This window comes from Triticum dicoccoides, chromosome 4B (assembly GCF_002162155.2).
Source record: "Triticum dicoccoides isolate Atlit2015 ecotype Zavitan chromosome 4B, WEW_v2.0, whole genome shotgun sequence".
In the NCBI taxonomy this organism is placed as follows: Eukaryota; Viridiplantae; Streptophyta; class Magnoliopsida; order Poales; family Poaceae; genus Triticum; species Triticum dicoccoides.
Genome location: NC_041387.1, coordinates 201,030,500 through 201,050,059, shown reverse-complemented (window position 1 = coordinate 201,050,059; position 19,560 = coordinate 201,030,500). Strand labels below are relative to the sequence as shown.

At 51.5% G+C, this 19,560-nt stretch overlaps 1 pseudogene; it reads left to right on the top strand.

The window, feature by feature from the left end:
- The window catches only part of LOC119292624, a 41,903-nt pseudogene extending 22,741 nt beyond the window's left edge, over positions 1-19,162 (top strand).
- Positions 19,163-19,560: the final 398 nt, after the last annotated feature.

Here is a 19,560-nt window from a genome sequence, read left to right as displayed (position 1 = left end):
GCTTCTGATAATGAGGGTATCTCTGCTTGGACGGGGTTAAGACTTCTGAGATGTAATACACAGGGCACTGGACTTTGAAGGCTTTGCCTTCTTCTTCCCGCTCAACCGTGAGCAGTGTGAACTTGTCCTGTGGCTGCAATGTAAAGCAATAAAGGCTCCTTGCTGACTGGAGCAGTAAGCACCAGCTGGGTGGAGAGTAGGGTTTTAAGCTCTTCAAACGCTGCTTCGGCTTCGTCATTCCACTCGAACTTGTCAGCCTTCTTCATCAGTCGGTAAAGAGGCAGTGCCTTTTCACCGAGGTGTGAGATGCATTGACTCAATGCGGCTAAACAACAAGTAAGCTTCTGGACATCGTGCACATGCACTGGGCGCTTCATTCGGAGGATTGTGCCAATCTTCTCTGGATTCGCGTCGATTCCTTGTTCTAAAACGAGAAAACGGAGTAACTTTCTGCTGGGAACTCCCAATATGCACTTTGATGGATTGAGCTTGATATCATATCATCTTAAGTTCGCAAAGGTTTCGGCGAGGTCAGCCAGCAGGTCGGAACCTTTGCATGACTTAACCACTATGTCATCCATGTATGCTTCCACATTCCGACTGATTTGAGTGAACTGGCACTTCTGAATAATGCGCATGAATGTGGCACCAACATTCTTGAGGACAAAGGGCATAGTAACATAGCAAAAACACCCAAACGGGGTGATCAAAGCTGTCTTTATCTCGTCGGGTCCACACAGTCAGATCTGATGATACCCGAAATAAGCATCCAAAAAGGACAGTCACTCACATCCCGCAGTTGAGTCGACTATCTGGTCGATACGGGGTAGAGGAAAATGATCTTTCGGGCAGGCCCAATTGATGTGCTTGAAGTCAATACACATCCGAAGTGATTTATCTTTCTTGGGGACCATAACGACATTGGCGAGCCACTCGTAGTGGTATATCTCATGGATGAACTCAGCAGCCAAAAGCCGAGCCACCTCCTCGCCAATCTCCTTTCTTTTCTCCGTGGCGGATCGATAGAGATGTTCCTTAACGGGTTTTCCCTTTGGGTAGACTCACAAACAGTGCTCAGCCAGTCTCCTGGGTACACCTGACATGTCAGATGGCTTCCATGGAAAGATGTCCCAGTTCTCACGGAGGAACTGGATGAGCGCTTCTTCCTATTTGCTGTCGAGTGTCGTTGAGATATGGGTCGGAGTAGCATTGGGTCGGTCGGGTGAATGTGGACTGGCTTGGTCTCGCCGGCTGACTAAAATGCGGACTCCGAGGCAGGCCTCTTGGCACGCAGAAAATCACTCAGATCTGCAGTGTTTTGATACTCTTGAAACTCCACTGCTGCCATCTGCTCATCTTCTATCTTTGCACCATCCTAAACATAGTCTTTTGCTCTTTGACGGTTACTGGAGACCATAATCACGCCTTTGGGGCTAGGCATCTTCATCTTGAGGTACACAAAACACGGTCGATACATGAAGCTAGCATAGGCAGGTCTGCCCAAAATAGCATGATAGGCACTCTGGACATCCACAACCTCAAACGTCAACTTTTCCTTGCGGTAATTCTTCTCATCGCCGAAAACCATGTCAAGAGTTATCTGACCAAGTGAGTCATCTTTCTTTCCTGGGATGACTCCGTGGAATCACATGTTGCTCTCGCTGAGCTTGGACATCGGAATGCCCATTCCTTTGAGGGCGTCAGCGTATAGGATATTCAGACCACTGCCACCATCCATCAAGACCTTGGTCAGTCGGGTGCCCCCAATGAATGGGTCGACCACCAGTGCTTTCCGCCTATGGGTAGCAACGCGTGGCGGGTGGTCGGACTACCTGAATGTAATAGGGGTTTTTGACCACTTCAAATAATTTGGTGTTGTCGGTGCAACCATGTTCACCTCTCTGTTAATGACCTTCAGTCAACTTTTGCTCTCGAGATTAGCAAAAATCACCAAGGTGTCATTGACATTGGGGTAGCCACCATTATCATCTTTGTTTTCCTCCTTATCAGACTCTTTGTCCTTTTCATTGGGTCGGCTTTCTCGGAAGCTCTTGATTAGGAGTCGACATTGTCGAGTCGTATGCTTGGGGAGAATCAGGTTCCTCTTCTCATCCTTCTTGGTGTGAATATGACACGGTAAATCCATCACATCATTTCCTTCTTGGTCCTTCACTTTCTTAGGAATCCAAGGCCCTTTGGGCTTGCCCTTGAACTTTCCTTGATTCAACACTGCTGCCTCGGCAGGGCCTGCTGCCTCAGCCTTTCGCTTCTACTTCCGACTGGAATTTCCTCCTCCGGTGTCCTGGGTGACTAGTCTGTTCTTACCACTCTGGAGTCGGTCTTCTTCTTTGCCGTTAGCGTACTTTGTGGCAATCTCCATCATTTGAGCCAGAGAAATATCTCCGGTCCGACTGAACTTTAGATTGAGCTCTCTGTAGTGAACGCCTTCCTTAAAGGCACATACTGCTTGGTGGTCCAACATGTTCTCCACTGTGTGGTGCAGAGTGATCCATCTCTAGATATAATCTCTCAAGGTTTCATTTGGTTTCTGCACGCAATGCTACTATTCCGGCACACCATCAGGTCTCTTGTAGGTGCCCTCAACTGTTCTGGTAAACACTCGGGCTAACTCATCCAAACTCAAAATGCTCCTAGGGGCCAGCTGATTCAGCCAGGCCCTGGCAAAACCTTCAAGCATTAGAGGGAAGTGGTTCATGGACACCTCATCGCTGCCGCTACCAATGTGTACAACCACTAGGTAGTCTTCAAGGCAATTGTCGGGCTTTGATTCTCATGTGAACTTACTAACGCCAGTTGCCAATCTGAAGTTGTGAGGGATCTCAGCTGCTCTGATGGCTCTTCTGAAATACTCGGGGCCAAAAATGTGAACCCTGCTTCCATTAGGCCTATCTCAATCAAGCCCCTCTCTATATGCTCTATTCCGGTCTACCAAACCCTGAACAAGGAGTGATCTTGCGTCGAAGCCAGGATCTCTTGGGTCGACTGCAACTCTGTGGTCATTTCCATACAGACACCTCTCATCATACCGCCGGGGCGCGTATGACCCGTCCATCGGAAGGGGTGAAGGCGCTCGACGGTGGTTGTCACGGGCGTACTCACGATCATACTCTCCATGAGCTCTTCCCAGGTGCCGATCTCGGTGGTCATCACGATCTTCACATCGCAAAGGCAACCCAGGACTATGTGCCGACTGAACGGTGTCTTCCCTTATTGAACGGTGTCTGCCCTTACTGATCTGTTGTGGATTCTATTTCGTGATTGGGACACAGCGGAGTTTTGTTCTCCCGCTGCTCAGAGCAGTGCCCTGATCTGTTCCAAGCCTCTTCCAGCCTCTGAACGGGATGGTTGAATGGATCATGCGATGCGCGCAACAGCCGCAAGATTCTGGATCGGTGTGTGGAATACAAGAGATTTTGCTGGAAACAACTGTCGTGAACATCGACTGGACTCGGGGATCAGTCGACGAGCTCGTCGAGAGATTGTTGGAGATTCTCCAAACGAGTGCGCTCAGCCAGCGTGGCCACGCGCATTGCCTCCAAGGCACAAGCCTCAGCAGTTTCCCCTATGATGGGGGTCTGGAGAGCCTACATGTTGCGGTGGTGTATGTTCTCCCTCTGCTGTGAGCTGAGAGTTTGGGGCTGATATTCCTCGTGACCGTATGACGGGCCATCACCGCCACCGTTGTGGCCGTTGCGACCAAAACTAGGAGGGCAGCGATGGGAGTCGACCAGAAGGACTTCTGCCGCGGGGTCAGAGCTCCCGCTCTCGGAGAGTGTGTCTGCTAGGTCAGTCGACAGGTCGATTGGACAGTAGTGAAACGCATTGGGCTCGATTGCCGCAACCTAGGGGTGAACGTCTGACGAGCCACCGCTTGCCTCACCCACCGCTGGAGCAGCGATCGACTAGATCGCTTGTGATAGCGTCCAGCGGAGCGAGAAGACGACACGAGGATCAACTAATACAGGGTCGATGGCTGCCGAAGGAGGATGCCGCAGGCACGCGCATGAAAGTGTGATGAACCTTGGATCGGGAGAGCCTCGATGTCGTGAGGTGCTGCCTAGAGCTAGCGGAGTCGTTGGCGACGAAAGTGAGCGCGCCAAGTCAGAACTCGCGGCCCATGACCAAACCGCCGCCAGAAACCATGTTGATGAAGATCAAAGAAAACGCAACCTCGCCGGAAGTTGCTAAGACGCTCACAGCAAAGGTGGGCGCCAACTGCCATGGTAATAAGTCTCACAGCAAGAATAGGGGGTACGTATGAGGAGGCAAGGCCCTAGCTACGGCGAGGATGTACACACAAGTTTTACGACTTCAGGACCCTCTCGAAGGAGATAAAAATCCCTACGTCTCGGTGGCCTGAGGCGGTCGACTGGAATATGGATGTTTGTGTTACAGGGGGTGCGAATCCTTGTCCCAAAAGAGGGGGTGGCTTATATAGACTGCGCCAGGACCCTAGCCACCTCCATTACAGGGGTTCAATGTACATTAAGATAGGGCATTACTGGTAACGCCAGCTATGAAGTGTATTTAATGACCTTTAAGACTACAGAGTGAATGTCTAACCGTTGCTGTCCTTAGTGACTCCTGGAAACCTGTAGGTCGAGTGGTTTCTCGTACAGTCGAATGGATTTGTCTTGGTCGAGTGCTATGAGGAAGGAGGGATACCTGAGTGAGATGACTGGTCGAGTGGATTGCAATCGACGGCTTCGATTGGTACTCTTTGTTGTTCTTTGAATGCCTTTGCTTCTAGGGTAGCCACCTTGGGTAGGGCGTATAGGTCAGGCCTATGACCCTACCCTAGGTCTATGGCATCATCAAGTAACTCAAACAATACCCAATTTTATCTTGTCTTAGCTCTGTCTGTGTGTAGTTTGACAAGAATTGCCATAAGGAGATGTGGAGGTGTGACTGGACAAGTCAGCAAGCTGTGGTTCGTGGATCTTGGTGGCAGCAAGCGGTTGCTCAAGATTGGTGCGTCTGGGATGACAATGGATGAGGGTAAGGCCATAAACCTGTCTCTATCAGCCCTTGGAGATGTCTTGCTGCACTAAGGAGAAAGAGAAGCCATGTTCCATACAGGTAGTAATTCCTTCTCATGTTTCAAATTATCTCAGTACTACTCCCTCCGTTCTAAAATAGATGACTCAACTTTATAATAACTTTAGTACAAAGTTGGGTCATCTATTTTGGAACAGAGGGAGTACTTACTTAGGTCTTACTTTGTTTTTATCGAAGTCTGCAGAAATAGAAAGCTTACCCAGATTATTAGTGATTCTCTCGCTACGGGAAAAAACCAACTTCGGATCAATTTGAAGCATCAAATGTGGAAACCTATATATATGTTTATGTTGATTTGCTGAAAACAAGTGATGGCTCAAAAGTTGTGATGGTAGTGCACATCAGCCCTTCCTAGGACAACGTTGGCGAGACAATTTGTTCGCTGGGCTTTGCGAAAAGAGCCAGCCTGATAGAATCTAGCCGAGAGCTTCCAGAGGTAAGATAAGTCATAAGAGGGTGAATGATGAACCAAAGCTCGTACGTACAGTATTTACGTAGAGTACATGTAAAGGCGTACGTTGTATTGTACTCCCTCCGTCCAGAAATACTTGTCCTAGAAATGAATAAAATGGATTTATCTATAACTAAAATAAGTCTAGATACAACCATTTTGGGGACAAGTATTTCTGGATGGAGGGTGTATTAATGTAGGACATGAAAATATTAAAGCGGAAGCGGATCATGGAGCATGACAAGGAAATATATGACGCCAAGCAAGAGCTTTGGGTTCCGAATGAACAAATAAGGAGTGCTATGAGGTCCGTGGATGAGAGGAAAGCTCTATCGGTTCGTCTGTCAGGCTCTAAGTGACGACGAGGGGTCGCCTAGAAGCATTCTGGTGGCAGGGCACATTGATGCCGCGGACATCCCTCAGGCAACTGAGAGGGTGTCAGCGAGTAGGAGAAGCACAAAGATGATGTTAAAGCTATGGGTCGGCCCAAGCGGCAGCCTCGCCTACCTGCTCGGCTGGCTGGGCCGGAGTGGGCCAAGTAAAGATGTAATACATATGTGCGTGATATGTGGTGAGAGAGGTAGGAAGGTGGAAATGGCTATATGCCAGTGTATGTCGCGTGTGTATCCCTCGCTCTGAGGAGGACGATCCCTTCTCCTCCTTGTAATCCTCCATTGTAGCTTGAGATTTGAAATCAATGGCGTAATCTGAATCCTAGCCCTCACAATCTGGTATCAGAGCGTCAAATCCTAGAGTTCCCAACCCACTTCCGCCATACTCGCCTAGCTGTTCGTCATCGAGCGGAAGCCATGGACAAAATTTCGGGGGAAACTCGCGCGATCTATGAGCTCCTTCGTGCGGATTTCGACGACGCCCTCACCAAGTCCTCGTAAGATTGCAACGAGGAGCTAGTCATCGCCTTCACCAAGTTGGAGCAGCTGTTAGGGCGCATCGACGATGTCAAGCTCGCCATCAGCGTCGACCTCGACAAACTCCATGGTGATATTGAGGCCAATTTGTCGCCTCCATCAGTTCCGGTGTCTCCAAGGGAGACGCAACCAGCAGCAACTAGCGGGGGTTCGAGCGGATTGGAGAGGTTCATGCCAGATCTAGAGCAGAGGAATTCGGGCCCAAGGTATGTCCCACCCTCAGCCAGAGGTGTACCTCCAGAGGCAGTTCAATCGAGGCAGTTGATTCCAGCCCCTGAAAATTTGCGTTCCTTGTTGCCTGATGCTCTGAATTTTGGTCCCCGAATGGAGTTAGCGTGTTTTGATGGCTCTAATCCCAACCTATGGCAATCACGTTGCATAGATTATTTCAAATTGTGGGGTATTCCATCGAATTAGTGGATATCGTTTGCTTCAGCTCAATTTGATGGTCCTGCAGCACGTTGGCTTGAATCTGTTCAGCGTCGTGCCCCAATGTCAATTGGTCTGAATTCTGCACACTGTTGCAATCTCGTTTTGGATGAAACAAACACCAGAACCTGGTTCGTCAGATGTTCCACATACGTCAGACTAGCTCTGTTGAGGATTACGTTGAACGTTTCTCTGAGTTGTATGATCAACTGACAGCATATGAACCAAATCCTAGTATCATTCATTATGTTACAAGGTTCATGGAAGGATTGGTTCCGTCAGTTCACTTATTGGTTGGGATTCAACAACCCACTGATTTGGATTCAGCATATGCCCTTGCACTTTTGTCTGAAGAATTGGGTGACTCTTCTCTAGTTCAACATGTTGTTACTGTCAATACCAAGCGTTCTGTGCCGCCAAGCTCCTCTCATGTGTATCACATTGGTTTTGGTTCCAAAACACTCGATGACAGGAAGAATACTGATGTCATTCATTCAACTGCTCCTGTTGATGATCGTTGGGCAGCATTGCGTGCTTACAGGAAATCCAAGGGCGTTTGTTTCCCCTGTGGCGAATGTTGGGCTAGGGAGCATAAGTGCAAGCAGGAAGTGCAGTTGCATGTAGTGCAAGAGATGCTGGGCTATGTTCAGAATATGCCATCTGAATTCAGTGATACAAAAGAAGAATTCATTGGTGAAGCTAATGCTATTTCTCTGTCAGCTGCAGCAATGGGAGACACATCAGTCCCAATAGTTTCTACAATGAAATTAAAAGTTAAGATGCAGGGTCTGACTTTGATTTTCTTAGTAGACTCTTGCAGTATTCATTCTTTTGTAGATTGCGCTGTTGCTTCCAAACTCCAAGGAGTTTCTCACATTCTAGTTCACATGCTTATGGTCGCTAATGGAGGTTTAATTCCTTGTACACAACAGTAACAACAAGGTTGTTGGAGTTATGATGAACATACTTTTATGACCAATTTCAAAGTCTTTCTCTTGGGTTCCTATGATAGCATTTTAGGCCTTGATTGGCTTGCTGCTCACAGTCCTATGGAGGTTGATTAGGCAGAACAGTGGCTATCTTTCTAGTTGTATGGTTCTATGGTCACTTTGCTAGGACAAGATGCTGCTCTTCAATATTGTGGTGTCATAGAAGTTTCTGCATTATCAATGTCTGAAGTTTCAGAACAGCTTGACCTTCCTGTTGAGATTAAGGAATTGTGGACTCAGTTTGCTCATGTATTTGAAGCTCCAAAGGGTTTGCCCCCAAGAAGGAAGTATGATCATACTATCCATCTCATTCCTGGAGCACAACCAGTGTCTATTAGGCCATATAGACTTGCCCCAGCTTTGAAGGATAAAATAGAGAAGAAAGTGTCGGATATCGGGTTCCGGCAAAACCCTTAAGGTTCGAACTCTAGGGTGCGCACGAAGATCTTCTCCCTACCGAAACACACCCACAACCTCGCCGCGATTTCTAAGCTAGCAAGATAAATAACACAAGAGACACGAGGTTTATACTGGTTCGGGCCACCGTTGTGGTGTAATACCCTAATCTAGTGTCTGGTGTGGTGGATTGCCTCCTGGGCTGATGGTGAACAGTACAGAGGAAGAACAGCCTCGCGAGGAGAGGTATTCTAGTGGTGGTGTGTTTGGAGAGGAGTCGATCCGTCTCTCTTGGTTCTAGATGAGATTGCCTTCTACTGTGGTGGCCAGCCCTATTAATAGAGGCCCTGGTCCTCTTCCCACATATTGAGCGGGAATGGAGCCAACAACAGCCATTTTGAAAGGGGACAGCTAATACAAGCCATCCTGACTAAAGGTGGTCTTCAACTGCGAAAGGCACTGGTGATGACATCGTCTTGGGCTCCACGGTGACCTCCGTCCTGCCGTCCTGCTGGTCTTGGTCTCCTTGCACCGATATAGAAACCTTTGCCTGATGCCTCGGTACTCCACGCCTACACTTGCCCCATTTGCACCAAAGAGGAAACAAGGACACTGCGTAGGCTGGCGCCCGCCTGGTCTTGATCGTCATGGCTTGCATCATGGGAACCTCGCGAGCCTGCCTGGTGGGGCCGCCCCTGAGGAGGCCTCGCGTTGTCCATCCCGTGAGGCTTGCCCCTCGCGAGGGTATTTAACTTTGGTTGATGAAGACATGCCATACTGGGCCGCTGGCTGAGCCACGCTGCAGGCCGCAGGCAGGCATGTCTGGGGACCCCCGTTCGCAGAACGCCGACAGTAGCCCATGGGCACAAGGCATGCTTGGACTTGGCTTAGCGGCAAAGCCAAAGGGCAAGTGCGGAGCGCCGCAGGCCCCAACAGCCTGCAGCCTTGGTCACCGCGTGGCGATTGATTGGACATGGCCATCTCCGCTTCCCCATGCTGCCTCGGCAACTGCACGATTCAATGAGTCCCTGCTACAGCAAAAAGAGTCATCATTACCGGCGATCGTGGAGGTCGACGGTTGGCCTCCCTAGGACTATAAGTATAGAGAGGCGAGTGTCCCCGTCGTCGGCTTCTTCTCCCTTGCTCCACCTCCATTCTCTATGCCAATAGCACTAATCCGTAGGTTCTCAGCCGAAGAGAACGGAAAGGCCCCCCGGGAGGGGCCTGACCCGCTCCCGCCGAAGAAACGGCCGGTCCCATGCCGCCTCGACGAGGTTGTGAGCCCGGAGATGACGAGGCCTTGGTGCGAGCGGCCGCCTCCTGGGTTCCCGCTACCCCTGTACGCCCAGGCCGAGGGCCCTGGAGAAAGGGACAGCGAGCGACGCCGCCCACGCCGCAGACGGGATCGACGAGCCGTGGCGGCATGCGCCATTGCTCCTGGAGTCCACACTATGGACTCCTCTCGCGAGCTCGTGCTTCACGCTGCAATGCCTCCAAGCACCTGGATCCACTTCCCTTCATTCTTCGCCACTGAGATGCCGCCGAGGGGGCCTCTCGAGCTTTGGTTGCAGCATGCCGACTGTGGCACCCCGGCAATCGGAGTGGAGGTTGAGGTTGTCGCTCCGAGCAAGGTCTTCATGACCCAAGGGTGGGGCGAGGTTGCCCGGGTCTACCGAACAGGGGGTGCCCTCATGATTCAATTTGAATACAATGGCATCTCCCTACTGCTCTTCAAGGTCTTCAACACGGAAGGCTGCCGCCTGGAGTGCTACCCCAGGGGAGGCGGCCGGGACATGGACATGGCAGGGGCTAGGCCCGCCGTCCGCTTCCCCGATGGCTCCTCCGGCAGCAGTGGTTATGCTTGGGAGTCCAGCGACTCTCCCGAGCTCTTCGTGACTCTAGAGACGAGCGACGACAGTTACGTGCCCTCGAGCTCGCGCCGTGCCCGGAGCAAGGCGGCTGCATAAGGCCGTCGCCGCAGCTGATCTGGATGGGGTTGGTGCCGGCCTCCCGTTGCCCATTGTTGATGATGGCGTCGGCCATGGAGGCACGTGTAGTTTGGGCTCCTTAGGATTCGAGAAAACACCCCATGGGGGCATGTAAAGGGTCCGCGATGTCTTTTGTTTATGCAATCCTTATTATGAAATTGTGTGAATGCTTGCCCTGCCCCGGCTCGGTTCCCCCTTTCCAACATCGCGAAGGTTTTTGTGTTGTACGCCTGCAAGTCCCGGTCCCCAGGCAGGCTTCAGCCGTCGCTGGTATGCCAAGTCGCAATGCCGTGGTCAAGGCCAGGAGGTGAGGGGCCCGAGGTCCAGTAAGAGCCCCTGAGGCGCGATGCTCAGGAGGTCCCCTTTACCGTGCAAGCAACCGCTGAAAGGTGAGAAAGGAAGGCAAGATTGCAGTCACAATGCTGCATTAAGTGGAGATTCGGTGCTTCATCAATTAGCTGTTCCAAGCGTGAAACTTATCTTGGTAATAGGGAGTCGCTCCTCCGAGTCACGCCGGACTTGCACGTCGGCAGCTAGGATGTAGCTGGGTTAGGCCCTCGCGAGCTTCCCTTCTCTTCCCCACACTTTCCTTTGTGCTCTACGTCCTCAGGTCCCGGTCCTCGAGCGAGCTCAACCGCCGCTGGTATGCCAGGTCGCGATGCCATGGACAAGTCCAGGGGGTGAGGGCTGGAGAACCAGTAAGAGCTCCTGAGTCACGATGCTTAGGAGCCCCCCTTTTAACGCGCAAGCATATCGCGTGGGAAAGAGAGAGAGCTCGTGGTACCACCTGCTGTAGACCTCAGGGGGTTCCTGTAAACCAACACGAGAAAAGCACGAGTTGCCATTATGGTTGCCAGCCGGCCTTTGTTTGCTCCAAGAGAGAGGTGATTGCACTGAGGGCCTGGTGAGGTGACGCTTGCGGGGCTCCCGCGGGTCAGAGCTCGACCACTCAGATTTGTCGACATTGTAGGGACAGTCCCATGTGCAAGCACCATGCCAGCGCGAGCAGCTCCAAAGGTAGATGTCAATAGAGCAGGCGATAATCACAGGCAGGTTGAGCATGACAGGCAGATCAGCTTAGATAAACGCAGAAGGGATACATGCCACTGGGACTGGCCCGAGCGGTTTGGGGATGATGCAGCCCGAGGGGCGCCCCCAGCAAGGTAAACTAAAGACATAAGCAAAAGGGATACATGCCGCAGGGACGGACCCATGCGGCCTGGGAATGATGCAGCCCTAAGGGCGCTCCCAGCAGAAATGAACTCGAAAGATGTCACCTGGTGCCATTGTAGAAGGGGTGTTGGAGTAGCTGAAGATGTGCGGTGAAGAGGCCGATCCTCACGAGCCACCGGAGCCCTGAGCCTCGGGAGGCTCTGGGGTCCAGGCGGTTCCTTGAGGACGATCTCCATCTCTGCTAGGCCTGCGTGATGCATGGCCTCCTAATCCACCAGAATGCTATGCAGATGATGCTGGTGGGGTGGCAGCCGTGTTCGGAAGACCGAAACGCATGCGAAGGTAGCTGTGCAGCGGACCCTCGCAACACCCGACGCGGGAAGGCCAGAAACACTCCTGAGATGCGGCTCGGTTGAGCCCTAGGACGTCGATGCAGACACGCAGTCCGCCATCCTCGCCCGGATGGGGATCTATGCCAGGCAAACGGCAGTCGCCACGTATGACTCTTGCTTCCTGAAGCTCGTGAGTGGCCTTGGTGATTAACTCTTGAGGGTTGGGCTTTCCACGCCCTGAGACTTCCAGAGGGAAACGTGCCGTGAAGCACGCCTCCAAGTGGTACCCGAGCGCCTCCTTCGTGATCTTGGCGAAGTCGGAGGCCCTCCAGAAGAGATCCCCCGAGCCCTGCCCGAGGAGGGCGCCGAGCGCGCCTTCCTGTTCGATGGAAGGAGGCGCCCCTTGCATGGGGCGGATCCTGATGCTACACCTCCTGAGATGCCAACCTCCTGAGGCCTTGAGCTTGGCGATGCCTTCTTCTTCTTGGGGACTACCTAAGGAGGATTCTTGCCCCCTGTCTGGGTCCTCGATTGATGCGGCTTGGAAGGCGTGCTCGAGGGAGCACACCGCATCCTTCTCTTCGCAGGGGACCATGATGATTCCGCCGCTTCCTGGCATCTTGAGGACGTTGTAGCCATGGTGGGTTACTACCGTGAACTTGGCCAGGGCTGGATACCCGAGGATGGCATTGTATGGAAGGCGGATGTGGGCGACGTCGAAGTTGATGAGCTCGGTGTGGTAGTTGTTGTGCTGCACGAAAGTGACATGGAGGCGGACCTACCCTATCGGGGTGGTGGCACCGTCAGTAACTCCTGAGAAAGGCTTGGTAGGCTAAAGGTTATCATATGGCACTTGAAGGTTGTTGAACATCTCGACGGACAGAACGTTGAGCCCTGCACCGCCATTGATGAGGTTCCTAGTAACTTGCACGTTGCTAATGACCGGGGAACAAAGCATCAGGAGGACGCCAGCGGTAGCCGCACACTTTAGTTGATCTGCTGAGCTGAAAGTGATGGCGCACATGGACCACCTGAGCGGGCATGTGGCCTCAAGCTTGGGGAGGACTGCATTCACCTCATGAGCAAACTGCTTGAAGATGCACTGAGCGGTTGGGGCCTGAGCTCCGCCCAAGATGCAAGCGATAGCACGTGGCTCCTGGAAGCCCCCAGCCCCCTCATCTTGGTGGTGGTTGTTATTCCTTCTTGGTGGTGGCAGCAGAGGAGGAAGGCCTATGTTGCCCTGCAGGCGGTCCTCGCGAGGATGATCCCTCCAGGCTCCCTCGCGTGGCTGGTCCTGCCAGCGATCCTCGCGAGGTCGGTCACGCCACTCCCGGCGAGGGCCTCGGTCGTCCCATCGTCCTCTGCCTCATCCTCCTCCTCGGCCATAGCCCCGGGCGTTGTGCTCGGGGCGACGACCGAAGCGTCCTTCTCGAACGGTCCTGAGCTCCTGGCATTCGTTGGTGTTGTGGGTGTGGAGGTTGTGGTAGGCGCAGAATGGTCGGCTGCCCTTGGAAGACTCTGGCTGGTCCCTGTCACGCTTCATGTCTGGTTTTACTGCAAGCACGACTGCTCCTTTGCGCTTCATGTCCTTAACCTTGGCCTTCTTCTCTTCCGGGTTAGCAGCTAGAAGCTCGAGGAGGGAGGGGTGCCCATCCTCAGCTATTGCGCACTTGGTCGCCAGGTTGAACACCTCCAAAGACGTGCACAGATCCTCGTGAATGAGGAGCTCCTCCTTCATCTTGACATTGCGGACGGCATCGGAGAACACTGAGATGATGGCCTCGTCCGTCACCTTGGGGATCTTGAGGCGAGCATTGTTGAAATGCTGGATGTATTTCTGCAGGGTCTCTCCAGGCTACTGCTTGATACGGCGCAGGTCACCGACGCCCGGAGGGCAGTCACGAGTGCCCTGGAAGTTGGCGATGAAGTGGCTACGCATCTCGTCCCAAGAGGAGATTGAGCCGGGAGGCGGGTTCAGGAGCCAGGTGCGGGCGCCGTCCTTGAGCGCCATTGGAAACCAGTTTGCCATGACCTTCTCGTCTCCGCAGGAACTCCATGGCGTCGGTAGTACCGCCATAGCGAGGAGGCAGATCCGGCTTGAACTTGCCCGGCCAGGCGACGCTACGCAGCTCGGTGGTGAAGGCACGGCAACCTGCGGTGGCCATCGGAGACCTTTGCATACGCGGGGCTTGCTCTTGATGGTTCCCACGCGCCGCCGCGAGGGGCAGCGCAGGGTCTTGGCGTGCTGGTGCGGGGATGCGGTCCTGTCGTGCTGGTGCAGGGAGCACTGAGCGCCTTCTTGAGGCCGAGGGATTTCTTGGTAGCTTCTTTCTTGATGCGCGGGTGCCGGACGCGGTGGGTCACATCCAGGAGCCGCGCTCCGAGCCAGGGCGCCTTCTAGGGGAGGAGGTGGCGGAGGCACTCCTTGAGCCGCGTCACCCATGCATGATGGAGGGCGAGGCAGCGAGCGGGACGGCGCGGGAGAGCCCCCTGCGGCGCTGACGAGCTCGGTGATTTGAGCTAGGCACACTTCATAGAGGTCGTCGATGGGGCGGTAGTGCAGGAGCTCACGTGCCAGGAGCAATGCGGCCTGAGCGTCCGTGGGGGCGCGATGAGCGTGAGAAGATGAACCAGCTGGGGTCAGCGACGGAGTGGCGGTGCGGCCTTCCCGCCGCACCGAGGGATGCAGCAAATATGCTTGCTGCTCATTCCCCGCCGGGCCAGTGGCGGTGTCGGCGGCAGGCGATGGAGAACGACGAGGAGGCCCACCGATGGGAGCCGTCTGGGCAACACGGGCGGCAAAAGCATCCCGATGCTCGGCGCGAGCTCGGTGAGCGTCTGCCATGGATGCGACGAAGCGATGGGACGCAGATAAGCGGAAAGAAGACTTCAGCGCACCCCTAACTGCTGCGCCAAATGTTGGACATCAGGTTCCGGCAAAACCCTTAAGGTTCGAACTCTGGGGTGCGCATGAAGATATTCTCCCTACTGAAACACGCCCACAACCTCGCCGCGATTTCTAAGCTAGCACGATGAACAACACAAGAGACACGAGGTTTATATTGGTTCGGGCCATCGTTGTGGCGTAATACCCTAATCCAGTGTGTGGTGTGGTGGATTACCTCCTGGGCTGATGATGAACAATACAGAGGAAGAACAGCCTCGCGAGGAGAGGTGTTCTTGTGGTGGTGTGTTTGGAGAGGAGTCGATCCATCTCTCTTGGCTCTAGATGAGATTGCCTTCTACTGTGGTGGCTAGCCCTATTTATAGAGGCCCTGGTCCTCTTCCCAAATATTGAGTGGGAAGGGACCCAACAACGGCAATTTTGAAAGGGGGCAGCTAGTACAAGCTATCCTGACTAAAGGTGGACTTCGACTGCAAAAGGCACTAGTGAAGATGTCGTCTTGGGCTCCACGGTGACCTCCGTCCTGCCGTCCTGCTGGTCTTGGTCTCTTTGCACCGATATGGAAGTCTTTGCCTGATGCTTCGGTACTCCACGCCTGCGCTTGACCCCTTTGCACCAAAGAGGAAACGAGGACACTACGCAGGCTGGCGCCCGCCTGGTCTTGATCATCATGGCTTGTGTCATGGGAACCTCGCGAGGTACCCCTTGCCTTGATCTCTCTGCCTCCTCATGAGCCTGCCTGGTGAGGCTGCCACTGAGGAGGCCTTGCGTCGTTCACCCTGCGAGGCTTGGCCCCTCGCGAGGGTGTTGAGCTTTGGTTGATGAAGACGGGACGTACTGGGCCACTAGCTGAGCCACGCTGCATGCCGCAGGTAGGAAAGTCTGGGGACCCCCATTCCCAGAACACCGACAGCAAGTGACTGAAATGTTGCAATCTCGTATCATCAGATACAGCAACAGTGCCTTTTCCTCTCCCATGCTTTTAGTTCAAAAGAAAGATAAAACATGGAGACCAGTGTTTGACTAGAGAAACTTGAATGCAATTACTGTCAAAAGAAAATTTCATATCCCAATCATTGATGAGTTTTTGGATGAACTTGCAGGCTGTTTTTGGTTTTCGAAACTTGATTTGAGATCTGGATATAAACAGATAAGATTATCCCCTGGAGAGGAACATAAAACTGCATTTCAGACTCATTTTGGCCATTTTAAGTTTTTGGTTCTCTCACAAGGATTAACTGGTGGACCTAACACTTTCCAGTTTGCTATGAATGACACTTTTTCACCTTGCCTGAGGAAAAATACAGATATTTTCTTTGATGACATATTGGTCTTTAGTGCTTCCTATGCTTTGCATTTACAACACTTGGCAGAAGTGTCGAAGTTGTTGTTGCAACATCAGTGTCAAGTTAAACTATCTAAATGTTATTTTGCTCAGATAGAAATTTCTTATTTGGGGCACATTATCAATGGACAAGGGGTTTCTACTGACCCAACAAAGATTTCTACTATTCAGGATTGGCCTGTTCCTGAATCTGCTAAAGAGGTTAGAGGATTTCTAGGTCTAGATGGCTATCATAGGAAATTTATTCGTCATTATGGCATTGTGAGCAAACCCTTGACCAATTTGCTGAAAAAGAGAGTGCCATTTCACTGGACAGCAAATGAGCAACAAGCTTTTGCAGTGCTTAAGCAGGCTTTAGTGACAGCCCCTGTTTTGGCCCTACCTGATTTCTCATCCACTTTTGTGATCGAGACAAATGCTTGTGATGTGGGTATTGGGGCAGTGCTTATGGAGAATGGACACCCATTGGCTTATGTTAGCAAGGCTCTGGGCCAACTCTCTGTGTGTATGAAAAGGAATACTTAGCAATCCAGTTAGTTGTTGACCACTGGAGGCAGTACTTGCAGGTTTCAGAATCTATAATTCGTACTGATCAACGTAGTTTGGCTAGTCTTTCAGAATAGCGTTTGCACAAAAAATGGCAACAGAAAGCCCTCACAAAAATCTTGGGCCTTAAATAAAACATCTGTTACAAAAAGGGGGTTGAAAACAGTGCAGCAGACTCTCTGTCCAAAAAACCACACACATCTTCTGATATGCTACCTGAGCTACATCTTGTCTCTTCAGCCCAGCCTGCTTGGCTTGAAGATATTATACAGAGCTATGTTGGTGATAAATTTTGCACTGAATTACTCCAGAAGTTGTCCACTAGTCCCTCTGTTGATAGTAAGTTTACTTTGACACTTGGTGTTCTCCGTACTGATAACTGTGTTTGGGTGGGTAATGCTCCAGAGTTACATTAGCAGATTGTATTTGCTTTTCATGATAGCCCTATTGGAGGACATTCAGGCTTTCCAGTTACTTATCATCGTGTCAGACAACTATTTCGTTGGAAACATATGAGGGGGTTTATCAAACATTATGTGCAGCATTTTTGATTTGTCAGCAAGAAAACCAGAACGTGTGCCCTACCCTGGCTTGTTGCAGCCATTACCTGTCCCTAAACTCCCTTGGGACATGGTTACAATCGATTTTTCAAAGGATTACCAGCATCTGGTCAGTTCAATTGCCAATTTGTGGTCATTGATAAATTTTCCAAATATGGCCATTTTGTTCCCATGCATCACCCATTCACGACAGAAGTAGTTGCTGAAACCTTTCTCAATTTAGTATATCATTTACATGGATGCCATAGTCTATTGTTTCGGACAGAGACCGCATATTCACTAGTGTTTTCTGGCAAGAGTTGTTTTCTAAGTATGGTACTCTGCTTCGAATGAGCTCTGCTCGTCACCCACAGTCTGATGGACAGACTGAACGAGTTAATCAACAAGTGGAATGCTTCTTGTGATGCTTTGTCAGTGCTCATCCCACTAAATGGGCTAAGTGGATCCCTCTCTGTGAGTTTTGGTACAATACCAACTGGCATTCTGCCACAGGTACTACTCCCTTTGACATCATATATGGGCATGCGCCTCGTCATTTTGCTATTTCTCCAGTTGAACTGATTCAGTCAGTGGATGTGCAGCAGTGGCTGGATGACCGCAAAGTGGTGTTTGCTTCTGTCAGACAACATCTGTTGAGAGCCCAACAGCGCATGAAAGCCCAGGCTGATAAGAACCGCACTGAACGTGTGTTTGATGTGGGCGACGCAGTTTTTCTGAAACTTCAACCATATCTTCAGTCTTCGGTTACACCGCGCGCTAACCACAAACTTGCTTTCAAGTTCTATGGCCCCTATGAAGTGGTGGAACATGTGGGTGAGGTGGCTTATAGACTAGCTCTTCCTCCAACCAGCCGTGTACATCCAGTCTTCCATCTTTCACTTCTCCGTAAAGTTCTCGCTCTAGGATGTTAGGTGCTTCCCTTACTTCCTGCTCCCGATAATCAGTTTTAGTATCCGGAAGAAATTCTTCAGCAACGAGTTGTTCGCCGGGGTGCTGATTCATTGATCCAAGTCCTAGTCAAATGGAGTGATGCTCCTAGAGAAATGGCCATTTGGGAAGATAAAGTGACACTACGCCAGAAGTTTCCTCATGCACCGGCTTGGGGTCAAGCCGCATCTAAGGCGGGAGGGATTGTCAGCAAGCAGGAGAAGCGTGAAGATGGTGTTCAAGCTATGGACGGGCCCAAGCGGCAGCCTCGCCTACCCGCTCAGCTGGCTGGGCCGGAGTGGGCCAAGTAAAGATGTAATACATATATGCGTGATGTGTGGTGAGACAGGTAGGAAGGTGGAAACGGCTAGATGCCAGTGTATGTCGCATGTGTATCCCTCTCTCTGAGGAAGACGATCCCCTCTCCTCCTTGTAATCCTCCATTGTAGCTCGAGATTCGAAATCAATGATGAATTCCAAATCCTAGCCCTCACAAAGGGGCAAGAGCAGGATGACCCATCATGGATCAGTCCCTCACTTCATGTCTGCAATAGTGTGCAGCCGTTAGAGACATGACGCGGCAAGCCATTCCATCTATAAACCGAGGTTGACAAAATAAGTGAACACGTACTCATCTAAGCCCAGTGGGAGCCTGTCGTTCAACCACTCGGCATCCAAGGCTAGGTCAGTGGCATTCTCATCCGGTGAGCCTAGGCTGAAATACTTGTCTGTCAAATCTGATCACATCAACGTAAGCAGTAACAACATCGATTCAACGGCAGCATCGGCGCCTTGGCCTCGGCCAAGGGAGAGTCTTGTTTCCAGGCCGGTACGGAGAGCTCCCCTGCATCAGCAAAGGAGAAGGATGTCATGCTTAACCTGAGCTCCTAGAAATACTACATACAGATTACATAGCACTGATTTTGACTTGTTGTTTCATGGTGAAATGTTTTGGGAACATGTCTCCAGCTGTTTGATAGTTTGGTTGTGTTAACTTGTGTAACTACTGGAGGGACCTTCCATTGCTCCTTTTGGTTTCAAACAGAAGGGAAGAAGGATGTGAGTGTGAGGGGTATGGTAAATAGATTTGTAACTGTAATTGGATTTGACTAATGATTTTGATTGCTCTGTTGAATTGTAATTTGAAAAGGAAAAAGGGGGAATAGGAAATTGGGTCATGATTGTTGCGGAAGAAGTTCCCTACTTTTCTGTTGATTGACACAACAGTTTGGCCCCCCAAGACAGATGCGTGATGCGATGGACAAAACCTGATTCAAATCCCTTCCGAATCAGGACCTCATAGATGAACTTCCAGTTCACTCGATCCTAGGCTTTCTCAGAATCTAGTTTGAGGAGCACAACCTGCTGCTTAGTACATTTGAGCTCGTGGACAATTTCTTGAAGCATTACTGGACCCTCAAGGATGTTGCGGCCTTTGAGAAAGGCCGATTGGCTCCTATTAATCACACGTTGAGCTACTGGGGCAAGTCTCGTCAAATAGGCAATAGCGC